This window comes from Dasypus novemcinctus, chromosome 1 (genome assembly GCF_030445035.2).
Source record: "Dasypus novemcinctus isolate mDasNov1 chromosome 1, mDasNov1.1.hap2, whole genome shotgun sequence".
NCBI classification, from domain to species: Eukaryota; Metazoa; Chordata; class Mammalia; order Cingulata; family Dasypodidae; genus Dasypus; species Dasypus novemcinctus.
Window position 1 is genome coordinate 118,677,514 of NC_080673.1, and position 16,640 is coordinate 118,694,153.

Below are 16,640 nucleotides of genomic sequence, written 5' to 3' on the forward strand. Positions count from 1 at the left end.
TTACCTTCCTTCCCCCCTACCCCCTGCAGTGTGGAACATGACGCTGGGGATGAGCCTCCTTGGCACCAGTGGATTACTACCATACACCAACTGGTGATGCAACTGGAAAAAGACCTTTAATAAAAGGGAGGAAAGGTAGTGGCAAATGAGTTTATATGGCTAAGAGACTTCAAAATTAGTCAGGAGGTCATCAGAGAGGTAACACTTATGCATGTCTCAGCAGGATCTATAAACAGCCAAAGTAGATACTACCTCCAAAGAGTGGAGCTCCTGAGGGTTCTGGAGACACCCAGGTCCTACAGTCATGGCAGATAGCTCCAGAGTTTGGTTCCTTGCCAGCAGGCCCTACTTTGGAGTTTGTCCTCCCAAGTGTGACAGAGTTAGACTCAGATGTGACTTCTCTACAGATGCCTCTTCTGCCCCTTTTATTTGAACTTTTAGTTGGTAATGGAGTTGGTAGGTATACATCAAGAGACTTGAATCTTTGGGATGTCTATGTGCCAGCTGGGCCCTAAGCCTCAGCATAGTTGTAACACCTACTCTCCAGTTCATTGGACTTGCCCAGGACAACAAACAATGAGGTAAGGCCAGACAACCACCACACCAAGGAATCAAGAGAGTCTGCAACTGCAAGCAAGACAGTCTAAGTCATGTGGGATTGAAGCCCCCTCTCAATTAGAGGGAGAGGGATTCATCCAAGAATCCTCAGGATTGGGGAATAAAATATGGACTAGAGTGGACCCTACTGGAATTCTACTATAGACTTATTGTGATTCTAGCAATGGAAGAAATTATATCATTGATGTGGCAGCAGTGGCCACTGGAGATGCTGAAGTCAGGGAAAGGGAAAAGAGGTGTAACATGGGGGCATTTTCAAGACTTGGAATTGTCCTAAATAACATTGCAATGACAGATACAGGTCATTATATATCCTGCCATAACCTACAGAATTGAGAGGGAGAGAGTGTAAACTACAATGTAATCTATAATCCATGCTTAGTGGAAATGCTCCAAAATGTGTTCATCAATTGCAATAAATGTACCATACTAATGAAAGAAGTTGTTAATGTGGGGAAAGGTGGAAGTATGGGAAATTGGACATATGGGAATCCTTTATATTTTTTTATGTAACATTTTATGTAATCTAAGTATCTTTTAAAATTAAATAAAAACATATTTTTTAAAAAAGTAGTTTGAGGAGTAGATGTGGTTCAGGCAGTTGAGTGCCTGCCTCCCAAATGGGAGGTCCCAGGTTCAGTTCCTAGTGCTTCCTAAAGAAAAAAAAAACAGACAATGAACAACAATAAGCAAAAAACAATGAGCAGACAATGAGTGCAAACAAGAAGAAAGAACAAGCAAGCAAGCGAAGGAATCATCTCAGTGTTGAGGCAAGTAGTTTGAAAGGGTGGCTTGTACAGATCCTGTTAATCAATCCCTCCATTTTTACCTATAGTGGAAGTGGTTTATCTTACTGACACAATTGTTTAGTAAAGAAATGAAATGTGAACCCACAACACCAACTCCAATTCTTTCCATTAATATAGTCTGCTTTGTATGTCTCCAAAAGTCCTTTGCTGTCATTCTATTTGGAAGTAGGAGTGCAGGTGTGGTATGATTTCTCCAATTTTATCGTTCTCTCACTTCCTTGCTTTAATACCGAAGATCTACAGACACCTATTTTCCCCTTTCACCCTCAACTGTGCACCTTCAAAAACAAGTTGTTGGCTTTGCTTACCAACTAAAGGTCCATTAAATGGTTGAATATTGCTGCTGAACAAAACTAATCATATCTGGTGACCGTTTAACTTGCCCAATCTACTTTTGACAGTTCAAATCAGATTACCATGCTCAGTGGAATACTCATCACTTCCTATAATAATGGACAAATCAATCTCACTGCTTTCTTCAGGCTTTCACAGCTAATCCTTGACCAGGTCTGAGGCAGGATTATATAAAGCCTCTTTGACAACACAGGAAAACCAGAACTTGAAATAGAATTAGTGGTTTCTTTTCTGGTCCTGGGAGATGGGGTGCCAAGAGCAAGAAAAAGAGGAGAAAGGAATGGAGAGAAGGGGGAAATTGACAGGATTTAGGAGAAAAGCATGAGCCCCAAATCAATCTCTGTGAAAGCATTTGAGCATTGGCATTGCCTGGAGTATTTGACACCAAGAGCAGATCATTTTTCAACAATCCCTTGTTCTACGATGAAATTGCTTTCAGTAATTATCATGAAATGGAATGAATATGAGCCAGAAGAGATATGAAAACAGTGAACTTTTATTAAATTTTGTGTATATAATATGCCATAAAAATAAAAGTAGATTTTAATAAAACAGAAGTGTCTACAACTACGAAATCATGCGATGCAATGTATTATTTTTTTGGTTAGTTATTTAGTTTTAATAAAATTAAGAAATATAAAAGGAAGAGTAAATTTCAATTTTAATAATATTATTTGAATTTAATAAAACATTTCAAGTGAAACCTGAAATTTGCACTTATCAAACAAAAATAGTATATATATCACAATTTCACTGTTTCAAATTTTAAACACAAATAAAGAAGACTCCCAAATGGTCACTTAGAATGACCAGACTGGAAAGAACTCAAGTTCTAACTCTTTGTCTTTGCACTCACTGTGCCACAATTGTTTATTTTAATTTATTGTTTAAATGCTGGAACATGTATTATCACCGGCGTTGGAGATACAAACTATGCCCTAAGCAAACTTGAAGGACCTCAAACCTTTACAAACAAACTGTGAAAACAAGGTATGTAGATGATTTAACATATGTTACAGACTGCTGCATAAACGGGACTATTCCATGAAGAGTACAGTGTAGAATACAGAGTTTATTAAAGGATAAGTAATAATATTGTACTAATTGTGAAGTCCTCAACTTAGATACAAAGTTTTTTTTTTTTCCCAGGGTTGAGTATTTTATCACAGACAATGTTGAGAGTGGCCAATTCATGGTGAAAATAAGAGCAGATCAATTTATCATTAGTTGAATTGTTGTTTTTAACTTTTCTACAGACCATGCTCCCCCCTATTGCCTGTATTCAAGGTAGACTGTAACCAGTTGTAGCAGTTTGATATAGTTATGAATTCCAAAAATAGATATTAGATTATGTTTGTAAACTGGTCTGTACCTGGGCATAATTAAATTATGATTAGGCCTTTGATTGGGCCACGTCAGTAGGGTGTTGAGTTCCTACCCCTTAGTGGATGGGAACTCACAGATAAAAGATATGGCAAAGGACAGAGTTGGAGGTTTTTGTTGTTGGAGTTTAATGCTAAAGTCTTAAGCTGGAGCCTCAGGAAGTTAGCTCACAGAGGAAAGAGAAGCCAGCCGCGGGAAGAGAGGAAGCCAGCGCCCAGAGAGAAGCAAGCCCTGGGAAGAGAGGAATTCTGAGCCCAGAGAGAAGCAAGACTCAGGAAGAAAGGAACCCAGGAAGCCTGAACTCTCTCAGACGTTGGCAGCCATCTTGCTCCAACACGTGAAAATAGACTTTGGTGAGGGAGGTAACTTATGCTTTATGGCCTGGTAACTGTAAGCTCCTACCCCAAATAAATACCCTTTATAAAAGCCAATAGGCTTCCAGTATTTTGCATCAGCACTTCTTTGGCTGACTAATATACCAGTAGTTTCCACTGTTCCCTGTCACCCTTGGTCTGCCACTGCAGGTGTTTTTTCTCCTTTGTTTTTCCCTTATAACAAATTAAAATTAATCCTGCAATGGAGATCAGATAGTAATGGCTAGTCCTTGATTGAGCCAACCTAATTTAACATGTTTAGGGAACAAAGGAGGCCAATATATTGACAACATCAACATTATATTTCTAAACATGATATTAACATTAAATATAGTATTTTCATCTGTCTGCACTTTCTTTTTCCAATGTCTCTACAATGAACACAAATTACTCTCAGTGGTATAAGTTTAAGATAAAAATAAGATTATAAATAAAACATAACCAATCTAAATTCTCATTACAGTTCCATCCACATAGAAACTCTCTTCCAAACTATTTCCTTTTCAAACTTTAGAGAAATATGGCAATGTTCCTTCCCACATGATGGTAAAAAAGTTTCTCTGCCTTTACCCTCAGAATTCCCTAGAGTTCTACATGCTTCTGGAAGCCAGGTTGCTAATTATACCCAGAGGAGCAGGACTCCTTCCTTGTTATAATTTGTACCATTATTTTGGTTTTATTAAAAACTTACAGATGTGAACAAATTAAGTTATGAAGAAAACAGAAATAGGAATGCAAATTTAAATTGGTTATAGGAAAATCTTGTCACAAAGACCAAAACTCTATTTTCAATCTTAATGGTCTCTGAGAACACTGTAAATTAAGTAAACTCCCTGGGGTAGGCGTGAGAGGGACTTGGGAAGAGACTGGGTACTTAGAATAATGTTCAAAGATATGTCAATGATTTTATTTCAGAAAGACAACCTTTATACAACAGAAGCTCTCAGCCTTAGACATGCATTAGCACCACCTGGAGACCTTTTTAAAAAAAAAACCCTTAAGAAATACTGATTTCATTGCTCTGAGGTGTAGGCTGGGCATGGGAAGTTTTAGCCATCTCTTTACCCTGACTCAGATGTGCTGCCAAGATTCAGAACCATTGCTTTAGGGCATTGCCTCTCTGTCCTTGCTCTTAGTAACAGCTACAAAATCACTCTATAGGAGCTAATGGAAGCTGGGAGGTTAAGGAACATGTCCCTAGGTTCTGTCCTCATATTACACTTGCAAATTTTACTTAGATTGTATGATTTGGAAGTGATTAGAGGGTGCTATTTCAATTGGTTAGAAACAACCCCTGCCACCAACCCTGAGGAGTACCCGTATAAAAAGAACTTTGTACTCAGGCAGAGAGATCTTGGCTTGAATTACAACTGTGGTGGCCATGGAGGGTCACTGCTCAGATCTCCCTTCACAAGAACCTGCTCCAGAACCTGCAGCTTCCTGCTATCCACACCTTTGCATGCACCACAGAGCTCACAATGCACACAGGCTTCCCTGGGGCTGCTCAAGCCAATGGCTGAAAATGGAAGTACTAGAAATAGTCCATTTCTACCCAAAGCAAGTCTCTTCTAATGGGTAACTTTTGCTCAGGAACTCCCTACAAACCTGGAGGAGACTTTCTCCTAACTCCATGCAGTCTGAGGCTCGTCCTGCCCAGGTCTCCTTCCTTCTCCTTCTCCTTCTCCTTCTCAGGGGTTAGGCCTACATCATGGTCTGCAGATTCTCCCTTACCTTCCCCCTTTGTCCTTCATTTCCCTCAACATCTCTTGCATATCTAATCCCATCTTTGTGTTTGCTTCTCACATGCCCCAAACTGGCACATGACTCTAAAACTAATTGATATTGGGTATCCAATGACCTTTCATGCCTCAGTTTCCTCATCTGTTCAAATGGGAAGGATAAAAACTATAAGGGATAGTTTGATGATTAAATGAGATACATCAGTGAACAGAGTGGCCAATTTCCTGGGACATAGAAGGAAGTTTAATAAACATTAATATCCCTACTCAGCTTTCATGAACAAGTAAATTCCCCTAGCATCATTGAGCATTTTTTTCTATAGCTATGTTTTACATACTGTGGCTCTGCATAGACTACAACACATGATGAATGGAATAAGGGGCTTGGAAAAAACAAGTTTCTAAAGATAAATGCAATGGTAAAGATCACAGTAAAGGCATATGACCACATACAAACCTGACCTGAAATAGACGCATAGAGTAAAAATTAAATTCTTGGGGAAAATGTTTTCCCATTTTGTGTATTTCATAAACATATTTACTAAATATCATATATAGGAGTTTTTGTCCATTAAACATACCAAATTCAGATCATGGAAAAACAAGGATGCATGATTGCCATCAATTAATAGCTCTGAGCCTAAAGCTAGATCCCTGCAGGTTTCTTCCCAGCTTCTAAGGTGCATATCTTCAAGGATTTATTGACAGTCCATGCAAATTCAGACAGCCTCTCTGCCCACAGAAACTTGCCAGCAGTCACCTTGCAGGGATCTTGCAAGTGAGCTGACAGGCCCTATCAAAAAAAGTTTGGGCAAAGGAAGTAGGGAAAAAAGGGACTACATTATGTGTTGCTCCAAAATATAAATAAAAGTGGAAAAACTAAATTCAAAATACACTCCATTCTGCTATAATGCAGCATCTGTGTTCCTAAGATATAGCTGTAATGCAAAATCACATCATGAAACCTACAGGGTTTACTAGAAAATGGAGTTAAGAGCACAACTCTAAACCTTCATATGTGACACATTAAAAGCAAGATAGAAACCTAATAAAAATGGTAGCACAGGTTTAGTACATGTGAAATGGTTATGAAATTAATTGTAAATACTATAAAAAACGTCAAATTACCTGAAAAAGACCTGATGTTTGCAAAAGGGTTACAGCTTGTGAGTTACTGTGAAGTAGTAGGAGGAGGGATATGTGAAATAGGTCTGAAACTTCTAACACCAGATGTGGTGGCATGGCTCATAATACAAGTGATGAGCTGAGGTAGCTGGTAAATGTGTGTGTGCACATAGGGGTGTGTGTACGTGTTGTGAATTCCTTTGCAGCTGGGTTTAGTGGGCTGCAATTTTCTGCATTCAGAGTTTTTCACAAACGAATTGTGCAGAACGAAATGCAAAATGTATTTTATGCTCAAAGTGTTCCCTAATATATCAATTGAATTGGAACACTTTCACATTTTCAAAACAAATGCTACAGCAGAACTTATTGTATACTTTAAGTGCCATAAAAATACATTTATTGAAAAGTGATACTTCATTAAGATTTAAAAGAATATATAATTGACATAGCCACTTTAAAAATTGGGATAAAAACAAGTTGTTAATTAATCTTCTAGAAAAAATCTTTATGTAGATTAAATTTATAAAGAAGTAGGACAGAGACAGTTTGGGACTTTCTATAATATTATTTTAACTTTTTTTAGAAGCTATTAGTGATCAAACAATTTCCTACACTGTCAGAAAGTCTACTTTTTCTCTTCATGATAGAAAAAAGGGGGTGGGGTCACCAAAGATTGATTATCCTTAGGTGCCAAAGTAAGCATCTCTGTTTTCCTTCATATCTTGTCTTCACATTACCAATATTTCTCTATGGTCAGTTTTTCATCTTTGGTTCCACATCCCAGCGCCTTGCATTTCACATGAATCTTGGCAACCACCAGTTCTGGTACCAATCCTCAAGAGAATGAAATTGGCTTCTGGTCCCACTTGGCCATTTATTAAGCAGGTGACTGCAGGCTCTTAGGCTTAGAGAGATCATTTACCACTTTGACATCTGTTTCTTTAACATGGAGTGCAACTGGATTTTAAAGTTCCTACCAAAACTCTTCTGATAGGCGCTGTGGGCTTCAGATCACAATCCATTTACAGAGACTATAACCATTAAAACTTTACCTTCATATGGTATTTTATAAGTCTGCCAAGTACTTTCACAACTATTACCTCATTTAACTTAATGTAATTACATCCCCTGGTATCAATGTGCACTATAAATCATTTTCCTATATATTTAAATAGTTTTCCACCCATGTTATCTGAAATCTTTCCAAACTAATTTTAGAAACTGAGACTTAACCAACCATTTCCAGAAATGTGTTACACTGAGTGCTTGAACACATCAGTTACAGCTAACATATGTAAAGCACCTGGGGAAACCTTCTGAAGCAGAATTGAAAATGATGATGCATATGTTGGGCCATTCAAGTGTTGCATATCTCAATTACTTAGAACTCATTAGTCTGTTGTGTTTCTTGAGTTTGTTTTGGATTTTCTGTTCTGGAGAGTGAAACTGGTCAAGGACAGTCTATGAAAAGGGTTGTGGGGGGAAATCCCAAGTCTGTTAAGTGGCAATGGAACTTCTCTACACCTCAGCTTTCCATGGGGGGGTTGGGGGGGGGGGGGGGAGATTATCCTGAACACGTCCAGCTTCTTGTGCATGGAGATAGAGTGAGTTACTTGATTGGTGAGTTGCCCAGCTCCAGGCATAAGTAACTACTAGACATGAGTAACCCAGTGTTTTCTGCCCAACCCCTTCCTCTTGGGATCCAGCTAGATACACAGAGTTCTGTTCTTCCAACCTCCATGTTTTAGAGAGCAGATTCTGTTCCTGTCTACAGTTTGGAAGTTCAATTCAAAAGATTGTTAGGATATGGTGCCTTTAGCCAGGAACATTGAGAAATAGAAATGGAGTGTAATATGGGTAGCAAAAATAACACTGAAGCTTGAAGCATTCAGTGAGGTCAGGCTCTGTGAGTTGCTGGCCGTGGTGTTTTGCAAGGGTTTATATTGTTCTATGCAGCTAGTTTACACGTTGTATGGTGTGCAAATAACCAGTGCAGCTTAAGCAGAAGCTTTAAAGGGATAGGTCACTATAAGACTTTTTTAGTTTGGTGAGGAACTGCAGCCATGGTGACTTGTCCACAGGTGTGTGGCTATTTTTATATAGTGAGAGGCTCTTTTCACATAAGCAGGGCTTCCCAGGTCTTAAACAAAGCCACATGAGCCACAGGGACCCTCAGAAGCTGGCTGCTACAGCATGACCTTGGACTATCTATTGTATGTGGATAATAGGAAAAAACACTTTTGCTGATTTTATGATGTTTCTCAACCAGGTATGTAGGCACTGATTTTTCAAATAAGGCATTTAAGTTTGATGAATGCTTTTGAGAACACACAGCATATGCAAGTTCCTAGCTTTAAATTTTTAGTGCCAGCTATATTTTCTTGAAAAAAGAAGGAGATACCCATTCTCACTAATACCCACCACCAAGGCTAAAAGACTCAAGAAATATCAGCAACATTTCAGTTCAGAAATCTCCTAGGGAAGAGTAGAAAGACAACTTCTCTAGAAGGAATGACGTTTAAGGCTATGCAATTTCATAATAAAAGCAGGACAATCAGCCACCATGAGACAGGAGTGAAAATGCCAGCTCACAAAAAACAGTAAAGGTCTTGTCACTAGACAGAATGCATACTAATTCAATATTGGCATGCCCAAAGGGAGAAAAAGATATCACAAAAAAAGTAGAAACTTGAAAATTCTCAAGCACATCTCAAACACCCCTTTCTGGAGAAAAGAGTCCACAATATAATTCTGATGGGTGATTTCTCCCAGTTGATTTTAAATTCTCAGTCACAGATTGTGAAAAACTGGCATGAATGAATTGGTATCCTGATCAAACTAAAACCAAGACTGTTCGCCCTCCTCATAGATCCCACTCTCTTCTCTAATCTTTGACAACACTAAATGGTGAGTTTGAGGAACACAGTTTTCTCTTGGAAAACTGCTCTAAGGGCTAAGAATTGGCTTTTCCCCCCTAAATTTGGTGGTATGGAACCAGTGCTGTGATAATCCTATATACTTCTTTTTCATTAAAAATAAAAGTGAGGTACATCAGAAGCTTGCCATTAAACTAATACAACTTATGAGGCTTTGAAGGAAATAAACCCATTCCATGAGAAATAGCCCAGGTGGCAGCTGCTGAGGGAAAGCCTTCCTCTTCGGTCATCAAGGACTCTGACAGAGGCTGATTAGAATAATAAACAGGAGAGGATGATATTTTTTCTTTAATTGTTTTGAAATCACCAAGGTGAAATAATTTTATTCTGGATTTTAATTCCTTTGGACTTTAGAGTGCAAGGGGATTTAAATTTTGCAACTGAATTTCTGTTGAGCAATCTAATTATGGGCAGAGATTTATTAAATTTAGGCTATCTAGTTTTTTGGCAAATGATTACTGGAATCGCTTCTTGTGGTCATTTGATATCATTATAAAATCTCTAATGAGCTTGAATAATGTAGCTGGATATCATTTGGGTTGAGAATAGAATAGGGAGGGAATTTTCAACTTTGGTAGAGACTGACTTTTGGGGACTGTGCTTAGGGGAATAATATGTCTCTTTCACCAGTGGTCACAGGCAGACCCACAAAAGCCAGAGTTCGATCGCCTCATAGGGAGGGAGCAAGACTGTCTTGATAGCCTGCAAATAGTCCCCTCAGACAATAGCCACAATCTTGCTTTTCAACAGGCTTAACAAAGCAATTGTTGGGAGGGTGGGATAGGAAGGGTTCTTTACATTGCCTCAGTGTTCTGTATTGGGGTTTTTCCAGGGTTTCTCACTCTAGAAAATTGGAGTCAATTACCTGATTGATGAGTTTGGGAGAGGAACTAGACAGGCATAGCTTAGCCCTTTTACCCCCACATCCCCAGAGGAGCCAGCTTCCCTGAGAGAGTGTAGATACCTCAGCATTCCTTTAGATTTAAGAGGGGTAGACTTTTACCCACTCTGTCTGAGACTGGGGTTTAGTATTAGGATGCCCGTTATTGCCACACCCTGAAGTGACGTTCTCCAATATTAATTCTATCCATCACAAAGGTGATAGTTTTATCTCTTTGATCTCCATTTATCTTACCCTATGCCTATGTGGGATAAAATTATATATATATATATATATATAAAATATACATATATATTTATTAACTTAGGCAGAGAAACCAAGGCTGTCATTTATTGGGCTTACTTAAGGATGTACAAGGTAAAAGAAGAGGACTCCCTAATAATATTCAGTTCAGTGGGGAAATAAAGGAAAGTCTAAATGCTGGGTTTGAGACCCATGGAGCTATATGAAGGGGAGTTCCTGAAATATATTACTCTCTCAACTTTCCAAGTGAGAAAGTCTAAGCAAAAAAATCAGTTCCAAGTGCAGTATTCCCAATTTCACATCCACTGAGATCTTGAGGTTGTAAAGAGGATCCCATGGAATTGTTTGAGCATCTTAAGCTTAAGAGGCCAAGAATACAATGTGTCTTAAAGCAGGAATTGGCTCATATAAAAGTTATGAAGAAATCAAAAACAAAAGCACAGCTGTAAGTTGTTGGCAGTTGACAATGTGTAGACCACATGGGAAGATGAACTGTCTGCTTCTATCTCCCTCATCGTCACACCTTTAGGATCTACTGTCAGGCTGTTTTGGGGGTTGAATAATGTCCCCACAAAAGACATAGTCAAGCTTTAACCCATGTTTCCATGTGTGTAAACCCATTTGCAGGTGCCATGATTATTATTAGTTAATATATGGCCAAATGGAATGAGGGGAGAGCTTACTCCAATATGGACGAAGTCCTTTTAAGTAAAGGAAATTGAACATGAAAGTAGAAGCCAAAGTCAGTGGAAACCTTGTGCAGACACAAGAAGAGAACAAGGCTGGGTGATGGAAGCCAGAGCAGCACAGACTCCAGAAGAAAGCCAGCCCTGCCAATATCTCGATGTTGGGCTTCTAACCTCCAAAACCATGAGACAATAAATTCCTGTTCTTTAGGTGAACCACTCAGTGGTATTTGTCATAGCAGCCCTGGCAAACTAAGACAGGATGAAACATTCAATATGGTCACTTTCAGCCTACCTATGTATAGAATGAGAAGTCAGAATAATGGAGAAAATCAAGGAATACATAAATAAGCAGGATGTTTTCCCAGCAACATTCAATTAATCTAGTAAAACCCATTTTAATTACTGAATTGGTACAGATTGTGGTAACAGTTCAATTGGGCTATGTAGTTTTTAGGCCACTTTTTCCCTCCCAACAATCCTTTGATAGATGCTTTTATTACTACAGACAAAAAAACAAACAAAAACCCCTAATGCTTAGTCATGACCATGGTTTAAACAAGGTAAAGTCATTAACCACAGTTACAATGGAAGGTCCAAAGGCCAAAAGCTCCAGTGTTAAAATCCCCACCTTTCTTGTGATTCAATATTATAGTCTGTAATCCCTGCTTTCAAATAGATGGCAAATTAAAATAAAGACACTTTTATCAGAAAAAAACTCAGTCCAGAACTGACAATCTCCTTTCTGTTCAGCTGTGTCAAGTAATTAGACAACTATTCTGTACCAGGAAAGAGTATATTATAGTTTCTTTACTCCACTAAAATGGATAAAGAGAAAACCCCTTTCTACTTTATTCTGATCCTCAAGTGAACTTAAATAAAAAATTTTTTTAAATTTCTTTAAAGAGAGACATGATCTATATATTAAAGAAAAAGATGAATGGGAAAAACATATTTCATATATTTAGTGCCACCCAAATCATGTTCATCTCAAATCATATTCTCTGTTCAGGATTTTGAGTATGGAATTAAAAAACATCACAACAGTAAATAATTATCAGAACCTCCTGGTTCAGCCCCACCACCACTACCAGTAACCACCTAAGTCATGAAAACTGTTCCAAAGGATAACAGTAAAAAACAAGCTAAAGATGATGATTGAACACTAAGAAATAATATAAAGTAAGGCTGAGAATGAGAGTGTACTTTCTGATGGACATGACCTCATCTAGTAATCAAGTGTACATGAGTGTGTGGAGCACATGCATAAACACACACACACACGCACACACACACATATGAGCCAACCCTATAAAACTATATTCTTGTTTAACATCAAGCCCAACCCTGGCTCTGGATAAGTTTCCTTTGTTATGGGGATCTGGGCAGACTTGAAAAGCTAGGCTCTTCCAGGTAATTTTGTCTGAAAGTTTTTAGTTGTTGTTCCTTTCACTAACGCAAGACAAATCAAAAATCCTTTCCCTTACTCTTACATTCCAGAAGAAATATATAGTAGAGGGGAAAGCTCGGAATACTCTCTCTCAAATGTATGTACACTAAAATCTCTCCAATTTTGGTACGTTCATTTCTGTTGAAGAAATAGGATTCTTTTAGGTCTCGCCATTTATTTCTGCCTCTCCTCCAACTACTGACAATCTTCTTCCACCTCTATTATTACCTCACTGTTGGCTGAAAAGACAATAGTAATGTGCAGAAATATTTTGCCTAAATCCATGCTGATTGTCTTTCATCCTAATTGGCTCCACAAAGATGCTCTTGCCAATGGATATGAACTATCGACTAAATGCTGCTAATCATAATTGATGCTGACACTTAAATCAACTTCTCACCCACATAACATTCACTTTGAACCCAGAGTAACAAAGGTCACATACATAGTTTCCCTGCAGTTCAGCCCCTGAATATATTTGTGACCATGATCACTGAAATATTATTTTTCAGAGGGCAAAAATAATACATGAGGATATACCTTTTCACTGACCCTTATAATAAAAACTACCAAAGACAAAAGAAAATCATAATAGCAAACTTAAAACAATAGATATTCCTGGTAAAATGCAGCACACATATTAAAGCTAGCTTTTCTCTGATAAGAAAGTCATATAGCCTCACAATTTTGTTTGGTAAGAATATATTCACAGCTTTTCCATAACAGAATTGGATTAAATCTTCCTTGAAAGAAAAGACTAGGATTTTTATTTTTAAATCAACTTTTGTGGCTTACCTAAACTATTGCTATTTACTTCCAACATAAACGATAAATGCATAAATTGTATCCGGATACTCACAGCCGAGATCTCAGTTCTGGCCCCTAACACAGACGTCGTGGCTGCAGACTGAACGCTACTGTTGGGAGGTGCTTTTATTTTCCTAACAAAGTAGCACCCTCTAGTGGCTTTTCAAAAATTATCTAAAGTACACACCACGCACGTGACATGATTTGTTTACTATCAAATTACGGATTGTTAAAACACTCAGATGAGAAGAAAGGCTTGCTTGGAGCATCTTCCTCATGATTTCTATGGGGATGACGGCTTTCAAAGGAAAAGACTTAAACAATGTTTCTAAATCACACCTGTAGTGTGCCTCTGTAAAAAATGCACCATTTCCTGATAATAGTTTTTGTTTTTATTTTTATTTTTATTATTACTGTTATTGCTACTAATACAATAGTTACTGAGGGTTTTTTTGTTTGGTTGGGTTTTTTTTTTCTTTTTTTTCTTTTTGTCTTTATTTTTTTAATGTTACATTCAAAAAATATGAGGTCCCCATGACCCCCCCACCCCCCTCAACAGTTAGTGTTTACTGAACATTCACTATGTTACCAGAAAATGTATTCATTGTTTACATTCTTTGGTACATTTAAATCTCACTACAACTATATACTCAAGGCTTTATTCAGATTCTATCTTATGGATGAAATAATTGAGGCCCATATATGTGATACACATTGCTCAAGGTCAACTACCAAAGAAGAGGTAAAGGAAACCTGGAATTCAAGCCCATCTTGATCTATTTGCAAAGACATTTCAATCCTGATTTTATAAGCAGAAATTACCAGTAGCTTCCACACGTGTCCAGTTCATCAAAATGTGAATCTAAAGGAATTATCTGATAAGAATGAAAATAAAATTGAAAACATATATAAAGTGCTTGAAGTGTAGGTTAAGTTTTGCATTGTAAATAAAAGTCAAATACCAATTCTTAGATGGTAATGCACTAGAGTATCTAGGGAGCCAATTTAGCCCCCTATATTTTTATATCCTTATAAAAAGAGTAAAATACAGGCTCAGTCACGATATTTTTTAAAATCCAAAGAAATACACAAGTGTTGGTGAGAATGTGGAGATATTGGAGCCTTCATCCACTTCTGGTAGGACTGTAAAACAACACAACCATATGGAAAACAGTCTGAAAGTTTCACAAACATTAAACATTGAATAACTATATGACCCAGCAATTCCACTCCTGGGTATAGATCCAAGAGAAATGAAAACATATTCCACACAAAACTTATCCACAAATGTTCATAGCAGCGTTACTCATAACAGCCAAAATGTGGAGACAATAATTCATGAATGGATAAACAAAATATGGTATATCCATACAATGGAATATTATTCATCACTAAAAAGGAATAAAATACTTTTGCAACCTGCAACATGGATGAATCTTGAAAAGATCATGTTGAATGAAGGAAGCCTAACACAAATGACCACATATTATATGATTCCGTTTATATGAAATGATCAGAATAGGCAAATACATATAGACACAGAAAGTAGATTAGTGATTGTCTAGGGCTGGAGTAATGAAGATTGGGGGAAACAGAGTATGACTACTAATGGGTTTAGGGTTTCCTTTGGGGGTGATCAAAATGCTCTGAAGTTGAAAAAAATAAATATTACTGAGATGATATGTTCTTCTTGGTCACCACCAAAAATAATGTATTAAAGCTATGAACTAAATTAAAAGATATTACCTGAATCCATCATGATGTGCACTTGAACAGAAATTAGATTTCAGGGTCATTACACTGGGTATCTTAAAACACACACACACTTAGATGTTTCAAACTACATATTGTAGAATAACTCAATGCCAGCCAGTGAAGATAACATATTATTGATTGCACAGACCTGTGAGTCAAAGATGCATTTGCCAATTAAGGAATTACAGTGGGATGGTGGGGGGCAATGATTGATAATAAGTAAATAAATAAATAAATAAATAAATAAATAAATAAATAAATAAATATGAGTGTACAACATTGCTTATAAGACCTTAGAAGAAAAAGTCATGGTTCAGTGCAGGCAGATGACATCCACTATTCATTTCTTTACCTCATAGTCCTACCCATATTTTTTAAAGGAAATTATGTTATTAAAATATGATCAATCTGCCTCAAGTTATTAGTGTCTTTATTAGATATATTTCTGATCCAGATTTTTTAATTCAAATATTTGAATCCAATGTTCAGGCAATATTAGCTAGTCAAACACAGAATAGGTATTTTCTCACTCTGATTAACTCTTGCCTATTGCCTTATAAAACCAATTGGTCTATTCAGCTCTACTCTGAAATCATCTTGTATATTTAAGTGCATTGAATATTTGATAAATGGATGCATAAATTAACGAAATGGAGATTCTCTGCTCCCAGAAACATGATTGTATTTCTATATTTAATACTTTAGGAAGTTCTGCAATAAGACTGAGCAATGTATTGTTGTTTGGAATCCGGTAAAGAGAACCCAAGTAATACATGTCCAGTGAAAAGAGCAGTGAGTCAGAACTAAACATCAACTTCAAATAAATGGGCAGAACTAAGAACTAAGTCAACAACTGAAACACACAAAATGGTAAGATTTCTGTGATCATTTGCAGAAATACTATGTATTAAGTGCAATTATATTTTTAATGTTGATGTTCACCAGTAGAATGAAGTTCCATAAGAACAAGACACATTATCTGTGTTAGCTGGCATATTTTAGGACTTAGCACAGAAGCTATCATCAAAAAAAGAGTTCAATAAATACTCAACAGGATGAATGAAAGTAAGAAGACATATTAAACAAAGTGTGAACTTTGTTCAAACAATATCAGCTATATATAGACATTTATGAAATAATCAGGGAAATTAGGACACTGAATGGATATTTAAGAAATGATTGCTAATTTGTGGGGTACAGTAATGTTCCAAATAGTCTTATTTTTCTGCAGCACATTGAATTTTTACAGATGAAATAAAATGTTGCCTGCATATTATTTAAAATTTTAAATCTATTTTTCTTTAATCTCCATTTCATAAACAAGCTTCTTCCAATAGGTTGTAAGGAGCAAGGTGAACAAGTACAAGAAATTTCTTTCTGGGGTAATGTTTCGTAGCACTTGCCTCCTATGCTCTGGCTGCATCTGGTCTCCTGAAAACCTTACTGGTTTTCATTCTTGT